Here is a 10,570-nt window from a genome sequence, read left to right as displayed (position 1 = left end):
GCTGGGTGGATTCTGATTGGGGATCATACAGGAGTTTGTCTCTGCCTCCCTGCTTCTCACTTATAAAAAGAGAGAAGATGAAAAAAAGAAAGAAAGAAAGAAAGAAAGAAAGAAGGTTAATTTTGAAGTAGTGGTTGAATCAAACAGAAATTTAAATTTAAGAAGACAAAGTAAAAACAATATAAAGGCCAAATGGTTATAAAAATCTATTGGATATAGCAAAAGCTCTTCTCAGAAATATATATATACTTATGTCAGACTTAAGTACTTGCATTACCAAAGCTCCATTGGAGCAAAATTGGCCCAGGTGCTGAGGCTGGCTCCATGGCCTCCACCTCAGGTACTAAAATGTCTCTGGCCACAACAGAGTAACTCCCCAGATGGGCAGAGCATCACCCCCTAGTGGGCATGCTGGGTGAATCCTGTTCGGGCGCATGTGGGAGTCTGTCTGACTGCCTCCCCCTTCTCACTTTAGAAAAATACAAGAGAAAAATTTAACAGAATCTATTCCAGTAAATTGAAAATAAATACTGTATATCAAAGAATGTATGAGGATTAACTTTATGTGTCAACTTGACTAACCCATGAAGTCCAGCTTTCTGGGACAACATTATTCTGAGAATTTTGATCAGTGTGTTTCCAGATGATATTATCATTTATATCAGTAGACTGAGTAAAGCAGACTGCCCTCTCAATGTGCATGGCCTCATCCAGTCAGTTGAAGGCCTGAATAGAACAAAAAACTGACTCTCCCCCAAGTAAGAGAAAGCATTCTGCCTAACTACCTGGAACACTTATTTTTCCTGCTTTTGGACTCTAACTGAAACATTGGCTCTTCCTGCGTCTTGAGCCTGCTAGCTTTCAGACTAGAACTACACCATTGGCTCTCATAGTTAACAAGCCTTTAGACCAGCGGTTCTCAACCTGTGGGTCGCGACCCACAAGTTGAGAACCACTACTTTAGACTCAAGCTAGAATAAGACCATCAGCTTTCCTGGGTCTTCAAGTTGCTGACTCACCTGCAGATCATGGAACTTGCCAGCCTCCATAATTTGCGTGAGCCATGCCTTATATAACCTCTTTCTAGAGATGGAGAACCCAGACTAACACAGGATGTCTCTGAGAAGGTCTAGGAGGCCCAGAGAATCGCGTTTAGAAAAGAAACAGAGTCGAACCACAAAATTCCAACCTCTGGGTTCCACCAGCAAAACCCTGCTCACTTTGACAGGGGGCAGAAGTGCCAAGTCTGAACCTGACATCTTCCCCTTGCACGTGTCACTGCTGTGCCGGAAAAGTGATGTCTCTGGTAATAAAGCATTTCACAAGTGCTGTCATGACCCAGCATTGAAGTTGTGGCTAAAACTCAATTCCCCTTTGTGGACAGTTTGCTAAGGCCCCACCACACCCACTCCCCTTCTCAGGCTATGAGGCACACACCCCAGTCGCCCCCAGTACCGGGTACCAAACGACTAGGGACAGCTACTACAGCTCAGAGACTGATTATTTAAATGAGCCAATCCCTAGGAAGCCCTGGGAACCTAGATTTCCTGGATCTACTTGCCATATGAAAGTCTGAGCCTACAGTTCCAGCTTGCTGTCATGTGTCCCCAACTACAGTCCCATGAGTGACCCTGCTTGGCAGCCTTCTCATATTATATGCAATAATTCCACCTAGATTCAGAGCTTACATTAAAATAAAGTAATGAAGAGGATCTAAACAGGGAAAGGGAAGAAAATGTTAATGTTAACTCAACTCAATATCTAGGAATGAGCATTATATTTATCTAACTGAGTCTGTATTTGAGACTTAAAGTGACCTTAATTTATATTCAAGGTCAAGGAAAGATTAAACACCCTGAATAATTGATAAAGAAGAGTGAGAGACAAGAGACAAAAAGCAAAGTTTGTTTGATTATGTCATTAATCATGCTTGTTCAGCATGCTGATTTTATCTGAATAAAGACATTAGAAAAAATGGCAGGACCACGATATGTACAATTTATCAAAGCAACGAGCAGAGAGTTGTTTTAATTAAGCAAAAATAAATACACACAGAGAAATTCCACATTTGTAGGTATGCTTGCATGTATATATACAAACAAGAAGCAAGCTAGGGAAAAGGTTGATTAGCATTGATTTAGTTTATTTGGGGAATAACAAGAGGGGTTTTGTTTTGCCTTTATAAACCTTTATGTTACATAATCATTTTACTGGTTATGACAATCTCCTATTATTATTATTTTTTTATCTTTTTTCTTGTCCCCCCAAATCACAATACAGACCAGGCAGCTGGGGTGTATATGGGGTGGGTTTACTATGCCTCCTATTTCTGTACAGTCAGTGTAATAACACAGCCTACAGTAAGCACCAGGAGGTATATTATTTGAATCTGAGGCACAGAAAATAAAACATTTGGATACAGAAGCTAAGTAGTATCCCAAGCAGCCTACCTGCCAGTCAAAGGATCACCAATGTCACTTAGGTGAGAGAACTTCAGCAATGTGACATCTACGAACCCATAAACCACCCTACAAGGAAAAGTACGAGCAAAGTCAGCCTCTGTCACAATTGTGATTAAATTGTGCCTGATGCCAAAATGCAAGTGCAAAAAATGTTGTGTTCTCTTCCTTCCCATCCTGCCCCTTGCAGCCACATGTAGCAGCTGATTAGTGGGGGGGAGTGAGGGACTGAAGAACAGAGAAGCCACCTCCAGTGTCCTTGTCCACCAGTGTCCTGCTTGAGGTGAGCCCATGCTGGGAGAGGGGAAGTCTTTAAGCTGGGTGAGAATTTGGATTTCTGAGGCACTTTCCCTTTCCACAAATATTTATTGAGTAAACACCGGTAATGTGCTTGCCACTGTTTTAGGTTCAAGGGATCAATCAGTAAACACCATCCACACATGCAGAAAAGGAAAAGAGCCCTTAACCTCAAGGAACTGACTAGTGAAGACAACAGAACGCAAATACAACCTGTGAGTTATTTATGAGAAGGTGGAAAAAAACAACTTGGAGATGATTATGGGATGTTGGGCTGGAAGTAAGCCTTGGCATTGTAGTAAGATGGTCAAGGAAGGGAACCCTTGAGCCAAGACGTGATGGATGTGATAGTTAACCTGACAGAACTTTCTAGTACCTAAAAGAAGAGAGAGAGATTTTATTATCCTAGAGTGATTCGGAACACTATGGAGTTTTCAAGAATTTGAATCCAGGGGTAAGAAAACATATTTCACAGAGAGAATTTAGTAGGGACTGGCAAAAAAATAAAAATAAATAAAGTCACCTACGAGTTCAAACTGACTCACTATAATAGAGTGATTATGTAAAATTTAAGGACAAGAGCACCCAGAACCAGGTTCTGCAACTGCCAACATTCTCTGCGCTTAAAATATGCTTGCTTGATGTGCCATTTTCACTCAGGAAAAAAATATCCCCACAATAATAAATAAGGCAGGATCCAAATCCCTTCCTAGCTCTTCACACAGTTGGACTCTCCTCTAGTCCAGGCATAGTTGTACAGTTTTCAGGAGCGAGACATGGCCATTCTTTGAGTGAAGAACGTACCTCATCTCTGTGGACTGTAGATAAGAGCACACTTTTCAGGGTGGATGCCTGGAGGACTGGTTTTCTATGAATTCATTGTGTTCCTAAAGGTCAGAGCTTTATCTCTTACTTCTCTGAGATGCAACCTAAGTATCCTAAGACAGGCTCCCCACTACGTATTCCTAATTCATCGGCTCTCAGAAATGAAAAGAGACCTGCTCTGTTTCACTGGGCATGTTGTCAGTACAAACTATGAACATGCCGACCATTATAAAGAGAGAACATGATGCAAGTTCTCCCAACCTCGTCATCTCATCCACGTTTCAGATAAAGGACAAGGCTATTTCTGAAGCTTATAGGTTTGTAGAGAGACCCCAAAGCACATTTTTGGGGGGCCAATAATTTTATAAATAGATAGATTGCCTGTCTTCACAACAGGAATGTGACCTTTATGAGGTCTATCACTTTGTCTTATTTATTATTGTTTTTTAAAGGAAATGAAATTTTCAATGTATCGTAGAATTTTTATAATAAAGCATATAATTAAATGTATTCACTTATTCCATAGATAAAATGTGTCTTTTGTAACATAAAAGTTACATTAGTCTACTGCATGCTCTAAAAAACCCTTGGATGTAGATGGTATGATTAATATTGTCTCCATATTTCAGGTTTAAGAAACGAGGCTCAGAGTGGTTCAACAGAGGTGCGCCAAGTGACTATGGCAGATTAATAAACACCACCTTCTTCTATTGAGGTAATTGGTAAAATCAGGTAAGTCAGAGAGAAAACTATGAAAACAATCCCTTAAGACGGCATGTGCCTGACCAGGTGGTGGCACAGTGGATAGAGCATCAGACTGGGATGCGGAAGGACTCAGGTTCGAGACCCCGAGGTCGCCAGCTTGAGCGCGGGCTCATCTGGTTTGAGCAAAGCTCACCAGCTTGGACCCAAGGTCGCTTGGCTGAGCAAGGGGTTACTCGGTCTGCTGAAGGCCCACAGCCAAGGCACATATGAGAAAGCAATCAATGAACAACTAAGGTGTCGCAACAAAAAACTGATGATTGATGCTTCTCATCTCTCTCCGTTCCTGTCTGTCTGTCCCTATCTATCCCTCTCTCTGACTCTCTCTCTCTGTCCCTGTAAAAAAAAAAAAAAGCCTGACCAGGTGATGGCACAGAGAATAGAGCATTGGACTGGGATGCCGAGGACCCAGGTTCGAGACCCCGAGGTCGCAAGCTTGATCGCGGGCTTATCTGGTTTGAGCAAAGCTCACCAGCTTAGACCCAAGGTCGCTGGCTCCAGCAAGGGGTCACTCGGTCTGCTGAAGGCCCGCGGTCAAGACACATATCAGAAAGCAATCAATGAACAACTAAGGTGTTGCAATGTGCAACAAGAAACTAATGATTGATGCTTCTCATCTCTCTCTGTTCCTGTCTGTCTGTCCCTGTCTATCCCTCTCTGACTCTCTGTCTCTGTAAAAAAAAAAAAAAAAAAAGACTGCATGTGCATATGGTTGAAAATTGTTAGACCCTGGAACAAGGTAGAGCAGTGCTTCTCAAACATGTCCAATCATAAAGTCATCTTGGGGCACAAGTTAAAAATACAGAAGCCTAGGCTGTGTATCCCAGACCTCCCCAGTTGGAAGCACTTGAGTAGGATTCAGGAATCTGCATTTTAACTAGCACTTAGATGACTCTTATTGACAAGCAAGTCTGGGAAACACTGAACCAGAGTTCTTTTCACCCTAAATAACCCCAGACTGTCAGGAGAGGGGAAGAATAATTCCACCCTGGTTCCCTTTGTGTGTACAAAGAACAATTAACTCCTGATGCTCCAATCACCTCTCTCTCTCGGTCGGAGGACATCATTTTATTTCTATATACATACATATACATATGCATATACATGTATACATACACATGTACATAAATAGATGCATATACAGTCCCACCTCCCCTGACCAGCGAAGACTGTAAGACTGTTCCTGACATTTGGATCTAGCACAGAACAGGGCACTTGTAAACAGTGGTGTGAGCCGGTGTTCACATTATCATAATTGGGGTGCCAAGGTGATGTCGGAGCTGGTAAACCATTTTATGCATTAATAGGATGGAAAATAAGGAAGTCTGTCAAGGTTTATAGTTAATGCAACTTCAAGATATGGAAATCGAAGCTAAAATCTATCTTAAGTTCCTTCAAAAAGAGGTCTGCTCTTGGGGAGTTGAAGGAACTTGCTCAATGATGAGATGAGAGCATATCGTTGGCAAAGGCTAAAGGAAGATGCTGTAGGTCATGACCTCCTTTGCTAGGCTGCTTAGCACCAATCCTTCTGAGTGCCTGTGCTTAATTACTTTGAATTTCCCCAAGTTTCCTTTTTCCCTGCAAATATGAGGTATTGTGTGGGCAAATTAAACCCACTTACAAGGAGTAGTTTCCACAAGGGCCTGTGGGTACGGCGTGGATGGGTGTCTTAACCTCCCGTGTCAGCCACTCTTTGTCATAGTATAGCACCCACATTTTATGTGGCAGCAGACCCTATAGTTTAAAGCAGTGGCTAGAGCTGACCTTGAGGGGAAAGGAGAAATGAAACAAATTTTCCTTAAGTAGGTGAAAGGTTAAGAGAAAAGCTCTTTCAATCTTTTAGGTCACTGTTTATTTCTATTTGGTATGTTTCCTTTATAATCATGTTCTAGTTAAAATGGCATCTTTGTTTTCATTAATCACAATTCTTGCTTTTATTATATATTTTTTCTATTTTCTTTGAGTTGACTCCAGTATTCATTTTCTAAATACTAAAAATAGGTATTAACACAATTGACATTATGTATTTCTTTTCTACTGTAAATATTTAAAGCTATGATTTCCTCTCAAAAGACTACTTTGACCGCATCTCACAGATTTTGTTTTATAGTTTTATAAGATTTTTATTCTATTACCATACAATCCTAGGAATTATTTCTTCTCTTACTCTTTCATTTATATACCATCCATTAGTAAGCTGTTTAAAAATTCATATATACAGGAATTTTTTTCTTTTACCTTTTATAAAAGCTGCCTAAAGGCAATACTATTTGGTTTCCTCACTGCCATATTTTCAGTATTTGGAGAAATACCTGGAATGTAGAAGAGATCAATAAATGTTTATTGGTTTATCTAGTTAATTAGTAAAAATATCATATAGAATAAAACCACAATAAGCTTTGAAATAAATATATCTGTATTTTCCATATTGATATGGTGACAGTTGGAAATAATTAAAAAATCAACAAAAATTATGACATTTGCTTGAAGCATTAAAGTCAATATAAACTATATTGATTTTATTATATGTCTTCTCCAATTTAAAAAAGGATGAGTTACAAATCTTTCAATTTGGATTTTGACAGGTATTTGAATGAGTCTTAAATTGTGGGCGGGGCAAGAAGCCCATCTTTTACACTCTCTGGACATCCAGGAAACATCTGATCAGCAGGAAATTCACAGCAATATTAAATTATCTCAATAGAATTTTTTTTTTTTTTTGGTATTTTTCTGAAGCTGGAAATGGGGAGGCAGTCAGACAGACTCCCGCATGCACCAGATGGGGATCCACCTGGCACGCCCACCAGGGAGCGATGCTCCACCCATCTTGGGGCTTCTCTCTGCCGCAACCAGAGCCATTCTAGCGCCTGAGGCAGAGGCCACAGAGCCATCCTCAGCACCGGGCAAACTTTGCTCCAATGGAGCCTTGGCTGCAGGAGGGGAAGAGAGAGACAGAGAGGAAGGAGAGGGGGAGGGGTGGAGAAGCAGATGGACGCGTCTCCTGTGTGCCCTGGCCGAGAATCGAACCTGGGACTCCTGCACACCAGGCCAATGCTCTACCACTGAGCCAACTGGCCAGGGCTTCAATAGAAATTTATCTCTACATTGATGCTCACTTTAATGTCATTAGTCTTCCAGAAAATTTTTTCAGATACTAAATTGAAATCTCCAATGGTTGGTTAATAATTATTTCTTCTTGTCCTGGACTCATTGAAGAATAACAACTAATCATTATTATCATTTTAAGGTAAATAATGACTATTAAAAATGTATTATTGTTTGTTGTTCCACTTAAATCTAATATTACACATATGTACATATATATGTGTATACATTTATATTTTCTATTTAAGCCTTCAAAATAACCTGCTTTGCAAAAATATTTTCTCTTCCAAGCATCAAATATTGCTCTTATATTTAGAAAAGTCATTAACACACACACACACACACACACACACACACACAGACAAAACGATAAGTTATACCTCAGAATATTAGACCCCATCATTAATGGATATAAAAATTTGTTTTCCTAATTAATTAGGGAAAACATTAATTATCTTTGTCTGGGGAAAGAAAACCCAGTTACTATCACAGAAATATAAAATTTAATAAACTCCCAACATTACCTTCATTGGCTGAAATTGTAGAAACTCAAAATTGGAAGACTTCTTAAAGTTACCTATTTCAATGTTTGAATTAAATGGTTTAAGTGATTCTGTCAGGTTGTGCAGAGCTGACACAAAGAAAAGTGACAACTAGAAAAGAATGTCACAGTAATAGCTCATCTTTGGAGAAAAGCTATCATGCCCTGGATTTTAAAACTACCCTTTTAGGCTTTGTTCCTGCCTGAGAGCAGAGAGAGAAAAGTCAAGCAAAAATTCCTATCACCTTGTATTACTGTCAGAAGGCTACTTTTGTCCCTTGATACTTTATCCAACCTGAGGCGCATTTATATTGTATATGGCTTGCTTCTTTCTCTTAGCTATAACAGGTCCCAAAGCAACAGCAGAAGGAAAGCCTGGTAGTGATTGCACAGAGGAACACCAGAGATCACAACACCCACATTTTTGCTCATGTCTCACAGCTTATTATATAACTCTTGTCTGTAAAAGGTACCTAATGGAAGCCCAAGGGGATAGGAAAAACATCTCTCACTTTCTAAGACACCAGGGAAGGTTGCACATGTGATACTCACATGTTCAAGTTGCGTTATATAACTTATTTGATGACAATGATGACGATGAATTGTCTCTGTCTGACCGCTTTCTCAGTACTTTCCTGTATTAGCCCATTAGCCCCCTCAGCACTCATATGAGAGAGATGTTCATACTTATTACCATTTTATAGATCAGGATACTCATACACAGGGAGACTATGCCTTTTGAAAATGCCCCACAATTTTTGGATGTTCTGTTCTGGTTTTGGGATTGTTGGTTCATTTGTTAATCTTTTTTATCTTTGCATTTAGTTCTGGGAAGTTTCTATTGACCTATCTTCAAGCTCACGGATCCCTCAACTGTATCCAGTAGATTGATGCCCATCAAAGGTGTTTTCATTTGTTACAGTGTTTTTTATTTCTGGTATTTTCTTTTTATTTTTTTCTTAAAGTTTCCGTCTCTCTGCTGATATTATCCATGTTTCACATTGCCTGCTTTCCCAAAGATCCCACTATCTTCCCACTAGTATAGTGTGAAGTCCTCCACTATACTTTCCCCTTGGTGAACTTATCAGATTTCAGAGTTTTATAAACACAGATTTTTATCTCTAGCCTTGTGTACTTTCCAAAATCCCTATCTATATATCTTAGAAACCTTCGTAGATTCCACCCTGAATGATCCAACATTGTCTTAAATATCAACACATCCAAAACCTAATCTAACATTGCATCTCCTCCATTCCCCAGACTCCCCCTATTCTACTTCTTCTAATGTTAGAATCATTAGGTAAGAAAAAAGATTTTGAATTTATCCTTGATTCTGTTCTTATTCTCAATATCTACAGCCAAACATTTGGCAAATGGTAGATTCCTCTACTGCTCTATAGAGGAATACCTTCCTTTCCAATTTTACTTTCAAGTACTAAGTTCATCTGGCTTTACCTTGACTTTTCCAATCAATTGCCTAAGTACCCAGTGGCCCTAATTATAGATTAACCGTATGCAACTCAGATCATATTATTATATGTTTTTAGCTGCCTCAAAGAAAACACCAAGAAATCCCTTTGGGGAACTAAACAATACATGCAGTTTCCTCTGCTCTGAACTTGGCGTGATTAAGCCCATCTCTCCTGTCTTTCCTTCCTTCAGCCTTCAAATGCCACTGGTTCATCATCAGTAAACTTTGTAGATCCTCGCCTCCACGCTCGGTCTATGCTGCTTTTGAAGGCCTCCTTTGTTTTTTTTTTTTGTTTGTTTTTTGTTTTTTGTATTTTTCTGAAGTTGGAAACGTGGAGGCAGTCAGACTCCCGCAAGCGCCGACCGGGATCCACCCAGCATGCCCACCAGGGGGTGATGCTCTGCCCATCTGGGGCATTGCTCTGTTGCAACCAGAGCCATTCTAGCACCTGAGGCAGAGGTCACAGAACCATCCTCAGCATCCGAGCCAACTTTGCTCCAATGGAGCCTTGGCTGCGGGAGGGGAAGAGAGAGACAGAGAGGAAGGAGAGGGGGAGGGGTGGAGAAGCAGATGGGCGCTTCTCCTGTGTGCCCTGGCTGGGAATCGAACCCAGGACTTCCGCACGCCAGGCTGATGCTCTACCACTGAGCCAACCGGCCAGGGCCCTCCTTTGGTTTTTTCCAAATCTTTTTCCCCCTCAACACCCATCTCATATTTTCCATTCTCTTCCCCCAAGACTGATGAGAATTTCTGTTTCTTTGAACCCTTACAAAAGTAGTTATCATTCTCCGTTGTGCTTTAGTGATATGTTTCTCTGTTATGTTTGCTGTTCTCAGCCACCATTTGCACACTTATTAGAGCAGAAACAGGGCAATAGTCACGTTTGTATTGCGTTCCCACTGTGCTTTCTGACACTTAATAGTTATTTAATACGGCTATATTTGAATCGAGTAGATATACATTTCCTCTCCCTTTTCTAGTTCAGTTTTATATATATCATATATATATATATATCATATATATATATATATATAAAATGTCTATGTGGAGTGGTAAATTAAGAAAGGGACAAGCGGTGAACGTAAAATATTTGTTCAAGTTTTACTTTAG

The 10,570-nt window shown here is 40.1% G+C and overlaps 1 pseudogene; it reads right to left on the bottom strand.

Annotated features, from left to right (window-relative positions):
* Positions 1–2,254: 2,254 nt before the first annotated feature.
* Positions 2,255–2,377, bottom strand: LOC136389898 (small nucleolar RNA SNORA51; annotated as a pseudogene).
* Positions 2,378–10,570: the final 8,193 nt, after the last annotated feature.

Source organism: Saccopteryx leptura, chromosome 1 (assembly GCF_036850995.1).
Source record: "Saccopteryx leptura isolate mSacLep1 chromosome 1, mSacLep1_pri_phased_curated, whole genome shotgun sequence".
Taxonomy (NCBI): Eukaryota; Metazoa; Chordata; class Mammalia; order Chiroptera; family Emballonuridae; genus Saccopteryx; species Saccopteryx leptura.
The sequence above is the reverse complement of the archived record's forward strand: the minus strand, read 5'-3'. Positions and strand labels throughout refer to the sequence as shown.